This window comes from Vespa crabro, chromosome 7 (genome assembly GCF_910589235.1).
Source record: "Vespa crabro chromosome 7, iyVesCrab1.2, whole genome shotgun sequence".
Lineage (NCBI taxonomy): Eukaryota > Metazoa > Arthropoda > Insecta > Hymenoptera > Vespidae > Vespa > Vespa crabro.
This window is the reverse complement of record NC_060961.1, coordinates 757,165-777,500: the sequence shown is the minus strand read 5'-3', so window position 1 is coordinate 777,500 and position 20,336 is coordinate 757,165. Positions and strand designations below refer to the sequence as shown.

Below are 20,336 nucleotides of genomic sequence, written 5' to 3'. Positions count from 1 at the left end.
AAAGATGGGGCGGCATATTGTTCGAACATGTACCTGCTAACTCCCCAACTCTTTCTCTTCAAACACGCCGCCGAAGTAGGTATGTACTAAAGTTACATAGAGAGAATATCGTCGACGTTCTATATCCTGCCGTCTCACCCAATATTCTTGAGTCACTTTTATGGTAAATATTCTTTGGTCCAATTCTATACTTTAATAAATTTTTGGGGGAATCGTTTCATTCGAAGTAAATACGTTCTATGTAACAGAAGACATTATGGAAATGATTATTTAAACATCTTAAAATATTAAAAATTTTTTTTTTTTATATATTTGTTATTATACGTATTTATACAACATTAGCATAAATGTTGATTTTATGTTAAAGAAATGTTCAAGTTCGTTTCTTTTCTTTCTTTTTTTTCTCTTTTTAAATCTTTTGTCGTGATGTTCGAAAAAGATTTGATATTACGATTAAAACACAGGATATATGGTGTTAGGCCGTTTATTTTACTCTCCTTAATTCGATAGCAGTTTGTTGAAGCGAGACTAGTATTTCGGTAGTATCTACAGTAATACGCTCGAAGAGAGAACGCTTGTGCTGAATTTTGTTTTTGGTGTTGTGTTGGAAGGTTTCGCGGATATTCGCAGCCCGATTCTAAATACATATGCATCGCAAAAGGCACGCATTTAGGAAGTTCGTGTATGTGTGCTTGCACCCGAACTTTGCAAGTCAAATCAACGAAGCGTTACCTAATTGTTGGCTGGAAGTCGAATTCGTCCACTCGAAAGCGCGACGCCTAGCCGCTGTGAAAGCGTTTACGTTCAAACCTTTCCAACATTCAAACTTATCTCCTCGTTATATTTTCATTATTATTTTCATTATAACGACGAAGAACGTTGTTAAACGAAAATGCAAATTATGAGAACGTAAGGTAAAATTATGAGAACAATGTAGAAATGCGAATTATTCGCGAACGTATATAGATTCATTCGAATCTGATAAATTAAGATTAAAATGAAAAGAAAAGAAAAAAAAAAAAAAAATTGAGAAAATTGTTAAGTCTGAAGAAAATAGAAAAAGAAGAATAAAAAAAGGTATATATATATGTATATATATGTATATATTAGGCATTTATTTATGTATATACCCAAATGAATACGGAAAATAAAAGAAGAGGAATAAATAGAGAATATAGAAAGAAAGGATTTCAAGAGTTACGCGTCGGTAAAGGTGAAAATAACTAGAGAAAGGGAAATGGAAGAAGATTGGATATGCAAATAAATCAGTATTTCGATTGAAGCTAGAAGATTTGAGAATTGAAATTTAGAACGTTTATCTCGCGTTTCGATATTTTCATATATTAACTTAAATTTTATTTTGTAATAAATATTATATACAAAGAGCCATACTCGATGCGAAACGAGATAAAGGAAAAAAAAGAAGAAAAGAAAAAATGGAAAAAAGAAAAAGAGGAAGCATTTTTTTTTTCGTTCTACTTTTATTTCCTTTTCCAGCATCCGATCTCTATCTCGTTATCTCTTGACACTTTTTCGTTCCGCACTTGCTTTTTTTGTGACATTAATACATGAAAAGTATCTACTCAAACGATGGGATATCTTTGTTTCTTTTTTATATCAGAGAATATTCTCTCTCTCTCTCTCTCTCTCTCTATTTCTCTGTAATAGGAAGATGTAAACGTGCATAATCTTCTTGAACTGGTCGATCCAGCTGTACTTTCATCACTAATCTCGATGAGGATCTAGGAGACTGACTGCGTTTCATTCTATTCCATCGATCGGTGAGTCTTCATCCACATTCTTCTCTTTTTTTTTTTTTTTCTTTTTACTTCCTCTTTTGTAATAATTTTTTTTTTTGAAAGTTCTTATCACACGAGGAATAAATAATAAAAGGATATTTATTATCATCATAGCTTCCTCATTCTCCTCTTGTCCTTTTAGTTGATTATAATAAATATTATATGATCATGGGACAATCTAGAAAATTAAAATAGCGTAATAGCTAAAACATTTTGACAATGGATTGAAATAAATCGATTTGGATCGATCGTATCCGTAGATATAAAATTTTGTTCCTCGTCGTTTTCCTTCTACGGCATTCTTACAAGATAAATAAATTCTCGGTAGTAAATCCCATTGGTTTGGCTTTGAATTAATCTCCTGTAAAACGGTCTATCACGATCAAAGACATTTCAAGTTCTTTTCAGATTATTCGCACTTGATGTCGAAGAATCACATAAAAGATTTACGATATTTATCTATCAGACTTAAAACTTCGACGTTGAATTTCAAACTTATCTCCGTATATTAATTTCCATTGGTTTTTTCTCATTTTCTACTTCTTTTTTCTTTTTTTCCTTTCTTCCTCTTTTTCTTTTTTTTTTTTTTTATTATTATCGATCAGATGAATTTTATGCTAAAAAAAAAGTATTTGAAAAGTCAACGGGTTAATTATCAGTAAGAGAAAAAAGTTTTTCGTTAAACATTTTTGCCAACTTCAACAAAATTCGAAGGATTTTTTTTTCGAATTGCGAGGATTTCATGTAGATGGCCGATCTGCGTATTGCATGTACATATCGAACAGATGGTAGAGATAGGAGGCAGTGGTTATTTCACGCAAAGTTGAACAGAAATATTCACATGATTCGTTGCTTTCTAGGTAAAACCGATCCTGTTGCGCTTTGAACATGGTAGTACAGATTTCGCTCTTAGCCTTCGGGCATTCTTAGTGCGAATAATTTTCAGTCGACCATGGGGTTAAGTGTTCTACGGGAGGAGGATTTGATAAGAAGCTTTGAGATTCCACCGAAGTAGTAGTATATTCTTTCATAAATTCGTCGCATAAAACTTTCTCCATTTTCCTTTCGTTCTTCGGAAGTACAAAAGGACAAAAAAAAAAAAACGAACGAACATCGCATGGCATACGATAGTTTCAACGAATTTATTGTACTCATGGAAAAAGTAGAATGGCGAGTGTAGTTGTAATTTCGAATTGCCGGTAACGCGATATAAACTCGAATGCAATTTAGCTGAACTGCTTTGTCCTTAAATTCCCTTGATACCTATATCAAAGTCTACGCATATACATATGTATGTATGCATGTATGTATATATGTATATATGTATATGCGAGTATATATGTATTTCTATCTATATATTTATCTTTGTTATTACGGTTCGCTCGACAGAGTCGACCCTGTGAATATTTGAAATTCGAAGTAGCCTGGGCTCGATCGTTTTCTGGCGAGAGTTCAAAGCGCACATCGAATCGGTTTCTTCAAATTTTGATCGTTCCGCGATATACTTTTATTTTCCTTTTTCTTTTTTCTTTTTCGAAATTACTTCTATTTATTTTATAATCAACGGTAGATCTTTATCGGTGTAACGAGATATGCTTTTATCGCAAACACCTTACGGTATTTTTCGCTTTATTGGGCGACAGGCTTGTAATCGATTTTTCTCCCTGTAGAATTTAACGTAAAGATTTCATCTAAGCCACGTGAAATTTCATTATGGTTGTGCATTATGGGTTCGATAGTTACGATAAAAGGTTCGTACTTATCGAAACGGACGTATGGCGTATATATTGTATTGTATATTTATATATATATATATATATATATATATATATATATATATGTATGAACTTTTAAATATAAATGTGATTGGATGAAAGAGAAAAGAATAAAGAGAACAAGAACTCCCGAGTTCATATTACTCCACTTACGTCAGTCGTATGCATGTGAAATAAATTTCAATTCATCGCAAGGAAGGTTTCGGAAGCCAATTAGTGGCTTGATTGTAAACTGAAAGGTGATTTACATCGATCGACTTCTCTATCGATTTGTCTATCGGTATATATAACCCCATACCTGATGGTTATTACCATCTTGAATACTTTTTTGTCTTATTCCCAATGATAATAATTCATCTCGCAGTATCTCTGCTTTATAATTAGTTTTTGGCCTCAACGCCGTAATTTCTTTTTAGAAGCAGCTCGTTAAGTAAGCGAACGACTTTGTCTAATTGTTTAACGATTCGTAGACATTTTCTCCTTAATGCGATCCCGAATACCCACTGTGTTAAGTACATTTTGCTTCGAGTTTGTCTTACGATAAAGAACATGGGGAGGATGCTTGGAATTACACTGCGGGGAAACACAATTTCTTTTTTTCTTTGCTGTTTTCTTTTTTTCCGCACAAAAGTACCATCATGTATTAGGTACTTTTTCCGAAAATATTCACAATACGTTGCTCGTATTTCCTGGACACGCTATAAAAAGAACATCCTTTATCTGCCTTCTTCCTTTTATTTGTTTCTTTATCGTAAAAGATTTGTCAACGTAAAAATGTTTGCATCACCGGTGTAAAACATATTTGGCATTTGATATAATATAGAATGATTTTGTTAATGATTACGTATTAATTTCTATTTACGACACCAACTATTTTGATAACAATAGATAGCTATAAATCAATAAATGTATACGGGCAGAGTATTCGTAAGACATAGCGGATTGTTACAATTGATCTGGGAAACCATCGTGAGCGGAAATTAAAAAAGAAGATTACGAGTGGAGCCAAAGACGCCGTAAGACGATGCGTATACTTCGAGAGTAAATAAGATGATCTATGTGTTTGTTAGCATCGAATACAATTCTGTTTACTCCGATTAAATACATTCGTTTGTTGGAGATGAATCATTTCGGAATGGAATAAAAATATTTCGTTCGTTTTTGGCTTTTTTTATTTATTTAGTTTTAATTTCGAAATATAAATTGAAACTATTTCTATTTATTATGTTTTTTAGAATCCGACCATTCATTGAAACAATGCTAATTTATCAGTGATCCATTCGTCGACCGTGAAATTACAAAAGGCTCGTTTTATTGTGTTATATATGTATATATATATATATATATGGTAACTCCATATCTAACGGAAGTCGATAGAAATGAAATCGTTGGATACGTATTGCACGCAATCTGCGTTTGCCACTAAGAAGCGTACGTTTGTGTTGTATAATTTTAATATTGAAAAGTACTGACATGCTTTTGCTAGCGTATACTGGGACTGCCTACACGTTATGCATAGATTTCCATATTTGAAAGTTAACGTGAACGTGACTGGGGTCGTTAATACTTATATTATGAAAGCATGAGTTGATGCGAGAAAAGGATGAGAAACAGCAGCAGCAGCAGCAGCAGCAGCAGTAGCAGTACTACCAATAACCTTGATCCTTTGGGTATTTATAGAATATTCGAACGAAAATCTCTGCACTGTCTGGCTTTTCTCGCTTCAATGGATCGCAACAAGGATTTGCTCTCTCTCTCCTTCTCTCTCTCTCTCTCTCTCTCTCTCTGTTTCATCGTTTTTTAAACGTTATCTCGAAATTTCTCATCGTTTTCAATAGTATCCTATAAGTCGAAAATATATATTATATTTTCTGGAAAGAATAATATAGAGTTTCGTTTCTAATGGATCAGCTCGATCGTTTCGATAGAAATTTTTATTTACTATTTGAAAGGCATACTTCACTCTTGGCTTTATCTTTTTGACGCGATCTTAATATACAACGAGGAAGTTTCATCAATCAGTAGCACAGTAGATGATGGTTCTCTGTATATTAAGAAGCGGTCAAGGCTACGTCGCGATATTGACAATCCGTCGAGTAGAACGGGTCATCTATGAATAACGCTCTAAATTTTGGTCCCCTTTAAGATTTATTTCGGCCAGTTTCGGCGTCTTAAAGGGATTTACAACGGGCTACGATAGCTTGAATTTATTATGCGACATTGTTCTCTCGTTCATCCTCTACTCTCTCCCCACTCTTATTTCTATCCAACCTAAGAAATATTTATCTTTCTTAACTTTCTCTTCCTATTTCTCTTTCCAAATATTAATGCGTCAAATGAGAAAATATGAGTCAGATATTTCTTTTCTTTCTTTTTTTTTTTTTTTTTTCCAGCCGATGGAATCTCTTCGATTAATCGATTATATACCATCGTGGATTCTTTTAAGTGTCTTCTTTATTTCACTTTCTCTCATTACTTTTTCTTTTCTCATTTCCATCAATAACGTAGCTCGTTAAAAGGCTCTTGGATGTTCGCAATTACTTATACAGAAGGTAAAGATTTGTATCAGGCAAAGTTGGCTAACTGGTGCAATTTTGTAGTTTACACAAACAACCCAATATTTATTCGAGCGTATTTGATCCTCTTTGTATACGAGCACTTCCTCCCTTCCCCTCCCCTCCGCCCACTTTCTCCCTCTCTCTCTCTCTCTCTCTCTCTCTAGAGACTATCCGAATTACACGGTTATTAACGAGCTAGATACGTATGTATCTTCTTTTTGTGACGTACTTGGGAGTGTGCACGTAATTCGAGCTTCGAGTTGGATCGACTGAAATAGGAAAATAAAGAATAGGGAGAAGAAGGATTTTTGATCTTTTTAAGAATGATAAGTCTTTTATCCTTTTGAAGAAAAAACAACCCCACGGTAAAAGACAATTTGTTGACAAATTTTCTTGGTTTACGAACACGAAAAGCACGTAAAGCGTGTCACTAACCCCAAGTAGAATCGGAATTATCGTTTGATCAAGCTTCAAATAACAACGACATGAGACGTCAGGATACTTCGCATCGCGTTACATCATAAAATATTTGCTCCCGGGAAATAAAAACGAGTTGTAAAAATCGATTTAGACTCGCGTGACCGACATTCTATGAATCCCGCGAGCGGGTGTATATATAATCTTAACCCTTGCGCCTGTTATGGAAATTTCATTGGGTACCGATACAATGTCGCTGATCGAATATGTATGACACATATTTGTAAATAAAATTGCTTGAATATGCTGAGTCGATCGTTTTACTAAAGCCATTTTATAATTATCGAGTTTAGAGCAACAAATAGTTTAGATATGTAGTGCAATGAAATGTTCTTGTCAAAGGAGACAGAGAGAGAGAGAGAGAAATATATAGAACATACTACTACGTAAATTGTCTTCCCTTTTAATTCTCCTCTTTGTTAGATTAGTGCTTCGATGGCGGTCAATGAGATCGTTCATACAATTACGGCGACTTTGAACGGTTTAACATCGAGTTAGAAAGGCATTAGAGCGTAGAGTTATCGCGATCAGATCGTGTCGATTATAATGCTTTGTCACCTCGCGGGCCGAAGGATGTGATCCCGGTGCAATTGCGGTGGCGTCTATCCCATTGAAGTGCTTAGACGTGGTCTTGCCGCAATTGCCCACCTTATGTGTGAGCGTGTGTGTGCGTGCGCGCGTACAAGCTTAGGGTCGATAAATTAGAAATGAGGTCAGACGAAAAGTTGTCATAGAACGAGTGAACGAGAGAGGAGAAATTTTAGCTTTTCCACGAGTGCTCGACCAAATGATGTCTTACTTCAAACTTTTAATCACACCCCTTTTTTACGATCCAACTTTCTTCCTGCGAATTGAAATCTTTGTTTTTAAGTTGGTACACATCACTTAGCAATTTTCAAAGACGAGTTATACGAGTGAGAGAAAGAGAGAAATAGCAGCTAAGACATTATTTTCTTTAGAATCTAGTCGAATTTGTCAATTCGTGATATCTCGTCGTTTTTATTTCTTTCGTCACTTTTGACGCGACTCCAAATGTGTATCCACTATATAAGTTTTAATACAAGTAGTCGAGTGTCACGCAAACGTAGTAAACTGTAGCGTAACTGTAGCGTAGTAAGCTGTTTGCTAGTATCACGAACAGTAGTGTCAATGTGCGAATTATTTAACGATATCGTATATCGAATTTTAAATTTCCTCGTATAGATCCTTAAAAGTACTTTCAACTCTAAAACGCAACGAAAGGTACTGCGATCGATCGACTATATCTCTTGAGAGATCCTCCACGATGGACTTACTTCTCCCTATAATTGCGTTCCAGCAATCATTTCCAGTGAATATTTGCATTTATCCAAAGTTTCTTGTAATTGTATTGATAAGTTCGAGTGTTCCATCATTACTGCGTCCTTGCTTATTCCAAATGCTATTATTCGAATTATGTCGAATGTTGGGCGTTGATTGATTTTACATTTCAATCGAAAGACTGAATAAATAGGGATGTTAGAAAGAGAGAGAGAGAGAGAGAGAGAGAGAGAGGGAGAGAGAAAGAGAGAGAAAAAAATTTCAAGAAGAGAAATGAAATCGAATTTGCGTAGATTAAGTGATCTATATACGTGCCTTGTTATTCCGGACCATTTGTCTTATGGGACAGCAGTAGAAGTTTTTTGATCCTGTTAAGGACACTTACTATACGTCTCATTTCAACTCGGTTCTCATCCTTCGTATAACGTCGACTCTGAAATCTTTTTTCTTTTTTTTTCTCCCTCGAGGAAGCTACGTTTCACCGATGAGAGAAAAAACAAGAAAAAAGAAAGACAAAACAAAAAGAAGAGAAAAAAGAAATGAAAGGTGTATTATATCAATCGGAGAATATTATTATTCTCTATTCATTCATAAACTACCTTCATTCAGTCGTTGGAAGCTTAAAGAGATCGCGGACAAAGCTGACTTTGGACGTATACAAATGGTCACCTTCTAACAAGCGAGTGCAACGTTGTGTGCCGTAACAAACGATTCGTTCGCGGACGGTTAAGTTAAGTTCCTTCGTCTGGATTCATGCCAAAAGCATTTCAACGTGCCGGAGTGAAACGCGTTTTCGTCTATTAGCAAGGAGAACCTTCACCATCTGGACTCATCGATCGTACGTATGAAACGACAGGACGTATTATCTTTATTTTTTCTTTTTTTTTTTTTTTTTTTTTTTTTTTTTTAATAAATAAAATTTCATTTCACATGCTCGTAGTCACATTCGAAAATTCATTTTCTTTATTTCCAATTTTTTTTCTTCTTTTCCTCCCTTTGCGATCCTTTTTTTTATCTCTTTGCGATGACAAAATATATAGATTGAATTTCGGTTAGCGACGCGATGCGAAAGCCGAAGGACACAGTAAATGTATAACGTTTTGGTTCAATGAGCATGTCTGATCTAGTCGATCAGTATTGTAATGTTAGTATTGTAACACTGCGACGTAAGCTTTGGTTAAATTGATTCAAAGAAAGTATTTGTTTCCATTGTTGAGATATTACGAGCTATCAAGATTTTGACGTAGATATGCGAACGCAGAAAAATGATGATTCGTAATTATCAATTTAATAGTAATCAATTTGTTTCGATGGAACACATTTTGAACATTTGAAGATGGTAAAAGATGGTAAACGAAATTTTGATTCAACAGGAAATAGGGATAATGGAACGATTCGTAAGATGTCTCGCTATATCATTGACTCTATTCCCTCGACTATGGCTGGTCGCATTCGACCGTGTAGATGTCTTGTACTCGCGTAATACGATTTTCCAGGTGTATCTATATCCATTAAAGCGAGTCCACTTTCATCTGATTATGAGCCGAGCTTGAGACTATATGGATGTACCTATCTACCACGTAACGTTACGGTGTCAAAGAAAATAACTATCTTTTACAAGATACCTTATCGACCTTGTATTAATGTTGCGTGTAAAGGAGACATTGATATTGTCATCGTCGTCGTTGTCGTCGTCGTCGTCGTCGGTTTCGATCGATTTTTCGTCGATTCTGACATCGTTTTAAGATAGGATTTTCCACTTTCATTTCAAATCCAATATATATATATATATATATATATCCTTCTCGCTTACACTTCGTCGCATCTTTTTAGCACAAAGATTTTCATGCGCATGAAAAGTCGCATCTTATCTTTTGTTGCCACATTTGACGTTAGCCAAGGAACTTTATAACTCCTATTTCCTAAATTCTAACTTTTTTCTTTTATCTTTTTTTTTTTCCTGTAAAAAGCTTTTCCTTTTGTGGTAACATCAATCGAGTATGAGACCTTTGATATCAAATGATTGATAACAATTTCTAACTCAGTTCTAGTTAACTGATTTTATTTCTGCGAATTACCACTCAAGGTAGAAGAAAGCTGAATTAACGAATTCGATAAGAGAGATCGGAGATGTTGAGGTAACGGTACCGCTGATGGTTCGTTCATTTCTTCATTGACATTTACATCCTTTCTATTGTCTAAAATTCTCGTTAGATCTTCTTTATCTTTTATCTGTCTTATAGATGGATCTTTGGTTTCTTCGTAACAAAAGATCGCGTTTCCCATCTCCATCTTGTACCTGAACGTTCGCTATTGTGCGTTCTAAATCTTGTCACTCAATCTTTAGCAAACTGTGATGAAAATCAGCTAGAACGAGGAAGTCAGATAGAAAGAGAGATAGGGAGAGAGCGAGAGAGAGAGAGAGAGAAAGTTGCACAAACGACGTAATCTAAAGCGGTATTCACTTTTTGGGATTCATTTGTGAAACGAGAGTAAAGACATGATTACTGGTGTCGCATCTTAATACTATCCGCTTGACGTGATTAACGCTTTACACGTTCTATGTATTGTTCTATGCACGAGAAACAGAGATTTATCATCAACAATATCAGCATCCGTATCGACGTTGCATCGCGTGCAATCGACAATGTAACGTTACGTTAATATATCTTCAATCGTAAATACATCCATATATATATATATATCTCCCTATTTCTCCCTCTTCATTTCTCTCGTTGGTGTTATTGTTGTTTCAATGATTCAATTGATTTCAATGTTTTATTGATTACTTGTAATCAATAATGCAACGTTCTTCACGCACGAATGAAATTGTTTTTATTCATTTATTAATTTCGATTTTATTTTACTTTTTTTTTTTTTACTCGTATTCACCTTTTTAAAATGTGAAAAAAATATTTTCTTTTTACATACAAATTTTTTTTTTACATACGACTTTCTTTTTTTTAAAAGTGTTTAGTGCTTTCGACGGACGTTTAAATTTACACATTATTTCGTTAACTTAAGCCAGCTGTCAGACGGTATTTCGCCTCGTATATGTACACAGTACGACAACTTGAAGTTGGTCCATTTTCGTAGGTCCTCGACGAAGGGATTTGCGGGTTTCGTTCATCGAGCGCCATTTTACGTTTCTAACGACGTTAAATTCAGCAGGATTCCAAGTGACGTTCACCTTCTCTCTCTCTCTCTCTCTCTCTCTCTCTTTCTCTCTCTCTTGTTTCTTCATTCTCCGTTTCTAATCTCTCTCGTTTTACGCTTCGGTGAACTAGTTTTGAGAAAGTTGTTAATGCCCTATTAGAGTATCTATGCACTTGTGTAATGCTTTTCCCACAATAGCGGGCACCTCGAATGAATATTTTAATTTATAAGATCAAACAAAAAAAAAAAAAAGAAAAACAAAGAAAAATACATGACCATTCAGAAATTTTCACACGAATATTATTTTACAATTGTCGTTTCTACTTTTGCAGATCTATATTTTCTTTTTTTCTCTTTGAGTCAATGCATTTTAAACAAGTACTTAAATTATTTGATTTTGTTTGAATTTGAAAATCCTAATATCTTTTTTCAACAGTTTTCCCCTCCATCATTTCCGTTTTTCTCGTTTTCTTCTTTTTTATTTTTTGCTTTAAGATTTCAGGAAGTCGGCGTAACCGTTCACGGCGTCGTCACGTTTTTCGTGAGCGGAGTACATTTTCGTGACGGTGAATTTTCTGACGATAAGTAATTAATCCGTGAGGCCCCGAGAAGCAGGAGTAGATCGTATGGAAGTTAAAAAGTATCGATCTTGTTGTTTCGCACACGCGACGACGCCCGTACAACCCGTACATATAATGTATATCGCATATATATATATATATGTATATATATATATATATATATAAGTACACATACATATATACATACATATATATATACGTATATGTATTATATATATATAATATATAGAGTATTTTATGTATATATATTATATATATCCTTAACGTTCGTGAGATTCGAGCAAAGAGATGCATGGTGAAAGAATACAAAATAAAAAGAGGAAGATTGTGTTATGGGGCGGAGGAAGAAAATATACGAGTATGTATTGTAAAATTTATCACGGTCTTGAAAATGGCACCCAAGTGAGGGGCCCTTTAATATATCCTTAGCCTTTGTATTCCATGCAATTTCGTCGCTCTTCATTAAATTCTATTACAATTTTGTAAGTACTTGTGTGTCTCTCTCTCTCTCTCTCTCTCTCTCTCTCTCTGTCTGCATTCTCTATTTTAGGCATTAGACGAATCTCGAGAATTAATTACGATGTGTCTTGTCTTCTGTTACGAAGTACATTTCACACCTACTAAATTTCTCGAAACAGGAATACGTGTAAGCCTCACGGCTATAGGTTATTCCCATAAGAATTACAGAACTTATTTTCTCTATATATGGAGACGCCACCATGGTCGAGGGTGGATAAAGGATATAGAGACACGAAAAGCGAAAAATAAAACGCGGAATGGAAAGAGAGAGTTCTATTTAATTATTAATTTTTTTTACGATGTTACACGCGACTCTCTACATCGTTTCAATGTTGGATAATAATAGCCTTTTGCCTAGGTGAAAGCTCTAATACTCGTGTATTCAGTTTCTACTTCATCACAAGTATTTCTTTCGATATTTTTCAAATTTCGCGTAATAAAAAATCTCTTATACTTTTTACATGTCGGCTTTGATTAAAACGATATTCTTGTGACTCTATAAAAATTTAATGAAAAAATTACTTTACAATCGATAATGTTTCTTACAATTTATTATAGTTAATCATTTAACTTTTTTCTCGATATATATCTTATAGGATATATTTTATGTCCTATATTACTTATATTTACGAGACTATTACGTAATACATAAATCTTCGCAGTTCGCGTTTGAGCGGGTAATATTTAAAGAAAGAAAAAAAAAAAAAGAAAAGAAAAAAGAAGAAAAAAAAAGAAAAAGAAAGAAAAAAAAAGAATCGTTCTACTATATGGAAAAGAGGGTTTAGTCGCAACCCTCTTATCCCTTGAACCTCACCACAAATACCGGCGAACAATGTGAAAAGTGATCTAGCTTATTGTTGGACAAGTTAGATCTGTAGGCACGAGACGTTTTTCTTCGTCCTTATACAGTATAGAAAAAAAAAAAAAAAAACGAAATGAGTTTTGCGATTTTTCTTTGTCGAATGAAAATTTTTTCATTAAATCAAATCTCTCGAACATATTGTTCTCAGCGAAGGAAATAATTTTTTTCTTTCTTTTTTCTTTTTTGTTTTTTTTTTTTTTTGTAACAAATCTTTTAACAGTCGAATAATATCTCGTTATTAATAATTTATAGTATCTTAGTGTTTAATGTTAAATAAATCATAAAATTTGTTACATGTTTATTCCAATATTTATAAAGTTAGATGAAGTTTCAAAAATTCTCTAACAGAAACTTTTACTCGTATAAATTTGCATATACTTGACAGAAAACTTAAAGTTTTTAAATTAATAGATATTACTAGACATGCTTCGGAATAATTTTCTTTAAGAACATTAAAATATTTCCTTGTCTGATTTTTCGCATTCACAAAGAGATATGCAAAATGTTTCGTTGTGACATGTCTCTGTATAGTTTGTAAATTTTATCTCGCCTAAAATGAAGCGTAAGCTCCAATTCTTTTCTTTTTTTTTTTGAGTTGCATCTGTAATGGAACGTGAAATTAATATTACGCGAGCACTTTGTTTTTTCCTCTTCCTCTTTTTCTCTCTCCCTCTCTCTTTCTCTTTTTTCAGTTCTTCTTTAAAGAGTAGCACAAGAGCTTACCATGGTAGCCGGCGGTTGAAACGTGAGTGGTTAATAATTGCGAAGACTGATGAGTGGTAGAGAGGAGTAACGGCAAAGTCGTAATTTTTGAACAATGGAAGAGGCTTGCGAATTTCAAAGCTCGCAACCTTGTATTCTTATTATGAAACGGTCTTTGTGTCGCGTGTGTGTTTACCAATTCCATTTTGATTCTGACTTCGTTTCACCGATACTATCTTTTTATCCTTGTTATATGTGCTCTATGCGGAATATTAAAAAAGTTTATTTTCGATTTAGAAAAAAAAAAAAAAATACCTTACTGTTCGTATGTTTTTATTTTTATTTTTACTTTTTTTTTTCAATATTCACAGATATGCATAAGTAGACACGAAAGAAATTCTGTCGAGAGATGCATTTGCGTATCAGTGAATAATTAGCGAGTTTTCTAATTACATCGTATATCGATGTAGACTTCACCAGAAAGAGAAAGAAAGAGAGAGAGAGAGAGAGAGAGAGAGAGAGAGAGAGAGAGAGAGAGAAAGAGAGAGAGAGAAGATATTTAGAAAAATAGACAGGATATAGAAATATACGTCTAATCATAAATGCGTTTGCCGAATGGATCAAAGCAAACAATACTGTTTTTTTTCCGGTACCTAAGTGATGATTCGTTGGCTTCCATTAAGGGACTCGAGACTTAACAGCCATGCAAACAAAAAGATATTTATGCAGGATTATTATTCAGCAAACGTCCATAAGTAATTCGATAGTCTCGTTCCCTCATCAATGTCTCTCTTTCTCTTTCTTCTACATACAATTCATTGAAAATAGCAATGGCGAAGGAATTAAAAAAAAAAGAAAAAAAAAAAATATTCGTGATATTGTAGAATTCGTGATGAAATAGGTTTGTTAGATCGAACGTTCATTATTATCAACAAAACTGATATAAATTAATTTGAAGGTTTTCTGGTTTGACTTTGCGGTCTATTGATCGATTCCATACACTAGAATTGAAGCTTTCCTCTTTGTTAAATGGTGTTACGTTTTCTATGTATTTACATATTATATATATATATATATATGTATATATATATAGGTATATATATATGAGTTTACATATTTATCTGTATGTATATGTGTAGAAATGCGCTTCCTGAAAATGGAGGGTTTGATGGCTTTGCGGCACATTACCTCGATAAAGCGGTACTTTCACGTGTGAAGTTCACGATCACGTGAGCGCAGACTGATCACCATTTAACGAGCCATCATCTATTTCTCCTTTTTTTTCTTCCTTCTTGATTGATTTATTTACGTTTTATTTTCTTCTTCCTTTGATTAATTTTTTGCTTTCTTCTGTCTCACAAAGAATTTTATTTTATTTTATTTTATTTTTGCAGGCTTTATTCTTTTTCAAATTCACTCATCTGTCACTGTATTATTATAAAGTTAGAGTATATTAAGATGAATCATTCTATAGTCCTTCGTAAAGAAAATGTTCGAGTCACTTGATATAAGGGACTAAGTGTCACACGTTACACATTTCTCCACTTATAGAAAATTCATCCATCTTTCTATTTATCTTCTTTGTCAGTATATCGAAAAAGAGAAACAACCTTTGAAGAAAAACGGCCTATTTAACACTAGCAAACGGCATGTATATATATATATATATATATATATATATATATATATATATATATATATATATATATATATATATACATATATATAGGTAGCATAACTAGTCCATGAATTGTTTAAGTAAGCTCCATTTAATGCCGTAGAGAAACATACGAAAGTATACCACTTGCTAAAACTTTTACTCGATTGTTTTACATACTAATGTAATAGTTTACTCGCGCTGACACAAACTTGTCATTAAAAAATCTATGAAGTGGGACAATACTTTGAGCTTCGTTCGTATTACTTCGAAGGGCACATATTTACTTTTTTTCATTTTTTCTTTTCATTTATTTTTTCGTAACTTTCAAAGAATTATTTATAAGAAAGTAAGTAAGTAAATAAGAACGTGACGATCGGAGTAAAAAAACAAATATATTTTTCTTTCCTTTCCCTCGTTGGAAAAAAGAAATATAATGTGAAAGAACAAAATTAAACTTCTTAACATTTAATATATCGTATTAATATTTACTTGATATATATATATATATATATTATTTATGAAGATTTATGATTAATGATATTGATTAAATAATATGACTTTTTTTTTCTTTCTATAGGATCTCTCGAAATTACTTTCTACTTTATTTGTTAGATTCTCTTAGAATTTTGTTTCCTCTTTAAATCGAAGTCGTAGGAATAGTGTTAGAGAAATATAGTAAAGGTGTAACAAATAGTGAAGTCGTTTCATTTCGCCGGCCGAATTTCTCCCTACATTGATACAAAATCAATACTATCTATATATCGATCGCGCGTACTCGATAACGCATCGTAAAATACATCCATGTACGTTGTACCTACATATATACGTACACACACACACACACACACATATATATATATATATATATATATATATATATCTATATCTATATACTTATATTTACGACTTCGACCATATACATACACGTATATATTTTGAGAAACCTATTGAGAAGGTTTTATGATTCGAATCGATCCATATCGTTCACTCGAATATTCTTCTTTTTTTTTTTTTTTTTCTTTAGATATCGATTAAAACATTATAGAGAGATGCAAGGCTCGTATATGCGTAGTCGGAAGTGAAATAATTTTTGTTTGATATAGAAATTAATAATTGAATTATTTCTCTCCTTTCTACAAAATAATCATCTTCGTTATTACGGTAGATTTTATGCTACAAGCTCATAACGGCAATAATATTGGACACCCTTTCGAGCGTTCTATCACAAACGTGCCATTTTATCGCCATCAGCTGTTATTAAGTGATAAAATAAAACAAGCCACCCTTCTGTCATCTTTTTTTGTACTTTTTCCTTTATTTTTTTTTTCTTTTTTCTTTTTTTTTCATTATTCTCGGTTGGTATCTTTTTCCGGTGAGCAAGGTAAACTTTACAACGTGGCTGCTTTGACTTGATTTAAAATCGCAAAAAAATTCAGTATATTAAAAAGATGATGTATAAAGTGGTAAAAAAAGAGGTGCTCGTGAAGACTTGTAAATTTTACGAGATCAAAAAAGATGTTAAACTTAGAAACAACATAAAGTTTCGAACAATTCCTTTTTAATTGCTTTAGTTATACATACGTACGTTATAGAGAAATTTCGTGTGTGTTTCGTCGAAACTTTAGGGAAAAACAGTTTGATCGATTTAGAAATTAGAGTGAACGTGCTGCGTGGTCGGTTTTCGCATTAATTATCTCGTTAATGGAGTCACGACGAACAATGCGATGCCCCGAAACGTTAGAAAACGTAGAGGAAAGAGGAAGAGATATAGTGAGCGAGCTAGAGAGAGAGAGAGAGAGAGAGAGCGTGTAATGTCGAGGGTGAATTTCTAAGAGCACACGAGCTACGAGAGCAATCAAATTACTAGACTCTAAAGTGCAAGATCGTGCTACATTTGGTTCGAGTTAGGGTTAGTTCGAACTCGTTATCATCTCTCATCTTCGCGCTGCATGTTTTTTCATGAAAAATTCCTCGATTGAATCGATTTTTCACGTTGTTTTTCGATTGACCTCCTCGAAGGTTACTCCTGTTGTCGTTTTCGCATTTTATTACCTACGAGAAATAAATCCTATCTATCCATTCGAGATTCGACATTTTCTCTATTTCCAATATCACCGAAGCGACTTATTGTTCCAAAGAAATACCAAAAAGAGTCAAGAAATTTTATCGAAAGGTCTTTCCAACGTTCGGAATTTAAAAAAAAAAAAAAAAAAAAGGAAAAGAAGAAATGAGAACACGAAACAAAAATGGAACGACAAAGTATTCCGCTAGTTAGACGATTCTACTACGTAAGAGACTTTATCCCGTAAATAAAAGTAAACGATTGGGGCTTTACTAGGCACGTGTTTCCATTAGAAAGAGAACAAGGAGAGATCGTAAACCGGAGAGATCTCTCTTAGAAATTCGTATAACGTCTCCGATAAGATCTATTATTTTTTTCTTTTCTCTTAATGGAAGATAAAAGTGTTAAGGTAATAAGATTGGTTGATTCAATGACGAATTCAAGAAAAGGGAGAGAGAGAGAGAGAGAGAGAGAGAGAGAGAGAGAGAGAGAGGGAGGGAGAAATATTATATATCGAAAAATTAATTTCATCGATGGTTCTAATTTTCATCAACTTCCTCGAAATGATTTATTTACAAATGTGCACCGTTAAACAATTCGGAAAGGACAAGCTTAACTCGCAATTTCATATATTTCTATCTAGTTTGGAAAAGTTGGTGGCAGGTATTCCTTGGAAAAGTGCCGGTACGAAAGTATTTTCCTGGTGAGTTATTCCTTCGAATATTTCACCATCGATTCGTAAAAGCTATCGAGCGATCGAAAGAGCAATACGAACGAATACTACCTTGCCCTAGGTCTCCTTTTCCAACGGAGTTTATTCAGCTTACCGGAAGCATTGCGAAAAAGTTTTCCAGAAGAAATACATGATTTTAAAGTCTCGCCGAGGTTTTCTTCGAAAGAGATCGAGCGAGTTTCGACACGTGAAATTTTCCATTGTTCCTTTAGCTTTCCTTCCTACAACAGTTTATAGTTGTTTATTCTCTGCGAATAATTCTTACTATCATCATTACCATCAGCATCATCGACAGCAGCAGCATTCATTACTAGGGGTGATACGTTGCTTTGTGTACATTTATTCTTTGGTAGTGAAGCCGCGCTCGACCCAATTTCAACCCCCTTTTCACTCGGCTAGTTCATCAATTATGAATACCATCTTCTCTGATGGCGCGGATGAAGGGTAAATTTTAAAGATCCGTGGATGCCTACTTGATTCCTGCTCGTCGAAAGATCACAGGACTAACTCATAAATTACTCATCGCTCGATTAAAGGACAATCAACGTGTTAAAGATGTAAAAGGAAAAGTAAGGTCGATGATGATATGTACGTTGCGGGAGAGTATATTAATGATTCGACTATGAGGACTAACGTTATTGCTTTATTTTTTAAGGAGAAACAAATAACTTTATGGGACGATAGTCATAACCATTTTGAAAATTTCTAAATCGTAGATTTCTCTTGGGATAAACGATTGGAGGGATAAAAAGTAGCGGGGAATTTATAACACGTTACCACTCTAGCTTCGTTGAAATTCAAGCGCTATGCTTTTCGTTATTTACTTTCCTCCTAGGCGAGTACTCATTACAACCGTTATTTTCTTTTTTCTTTCTTTCTTTCTTCCTTTCTCCATTTTTCTCTTTTTCTTTAATTTTTTTCTTTTTCTTTTCCTTTCTCTTTTTCCTTTTTTTTTTCCTTTTATTATTTTTCCGAAGTGAAGTTCTTTTCCTCTTCTCTTCGCCAGAAACAGTACGGAGAGAAATTAAATGTTCAATTATGCTTAAAGCCTTAGAAATACGATTTGAAATGAAGTTTGAAAATAGATGCGCGATACATATGCAGATATATATATATATATATATATATATATATATATATATATATAAACAAGTATTTTGGTCTATTTATAAGGATACGAATGGGTTTTAATCAGAAATCGGACCTTTTACCGCACTGACCAACGAATCGTTAATGGGGTCGGCATATACAGTTATCAACGGAGAAAAATCTTCTCCAACGAGGGCATAAATCAAAAATCGTTTTATAAAGTGTTTAATTAAATTAATGCCCTCGCGACAACAGAGATAGTTTTTCTCAACATTTTCCAAGATTCATTTTTAAGTTCGTGCTACTTTTTTTTATCTTTCTCTTTTTCCTTCTCGTTCCCTATCGTGTCTTTATAATCTTACGTCATACTCGCCGGATGCATATGCGAATAATGCAAACTTTCTTAGAGCGTGTACCATCGCATTAATGCATTAATCCCACGGGTATCGAGATGGAAACTCTTTTGCTTTTCTCTATAAACGTTTGAATTAAAAATTGTATAATTTTATCATTATTTAAAAATGGTGCGACACGCCATTTACTTTCTTACGGAATAGAAGTTTCTTTTTTTCGAGATAGACGCAAGTTCTTTTTTTTTTTTTTTTTTTTCTTTCAACTCTGCTCGTATAAAAATGGATGATTAATGCGGATGAATTGTAAATGAAAGAAAATAAAGAAAAAGTAATATAAAATTGTATCGGGCGATCATCATTACATGGCTATCGAACATATTGAATGGCGCTTTCAATAAGAGGAAGCGAATCTGTCGATAACGATTTATCGAGCATGAAACGTGGAAAACGAGATGCGGAACAAGCTTATTACGCGTTTTCGACGGGACAGAAAGCAACATTGGAGGACGACGGTCTTGATAAGTAAACGAAACTAATTTCGATGTAATTGAAATGCTCCACGCTCTGGAACTCGTTGCGCCAGGTACCTTTGCATTTTGAATTAACTTTCGAGCAAGCGAACTCTAACCATTCGTTGCTTCCGTGTGCTTTTTGCGTTTCCTCTTTTCCGGTCTAGATATGTATATATATATATATATATATATATATATA

The 20,336-nt window shown here is 33.7% G+C and overlaps 1 protein-coding gene across 5 annotated transcripts in view; it reads left to right on the top strand.

Moving 5' to 3' along the window:
* LOC124425431 (synaptotagmin-7) overlaps positions 1-20,336 on the top strand; it is a 117,746-nt gene that overhangs the window by 8,162 nt on the left and 89,248 nt on the right. For 2 of the 5 annotated variants that reach the window (XM_046965745.1, XM_046965743.1), the window contains one exon: positions 1,669-1,781. The exons of 2 other annotated variants lie outside the window; for them this stretch is intronic. The gene's annotated coding sequence lies outside the window, so the exon portion shown is untranslated. Of the gene's footprint in view, positions 1-1,668; positions 1,782-8,603; positions 8,747-20,336 lie in introns of those variants that run through there. One more of the 5 variants, XM_046965748.1, reaches the window with a different exon arrangement.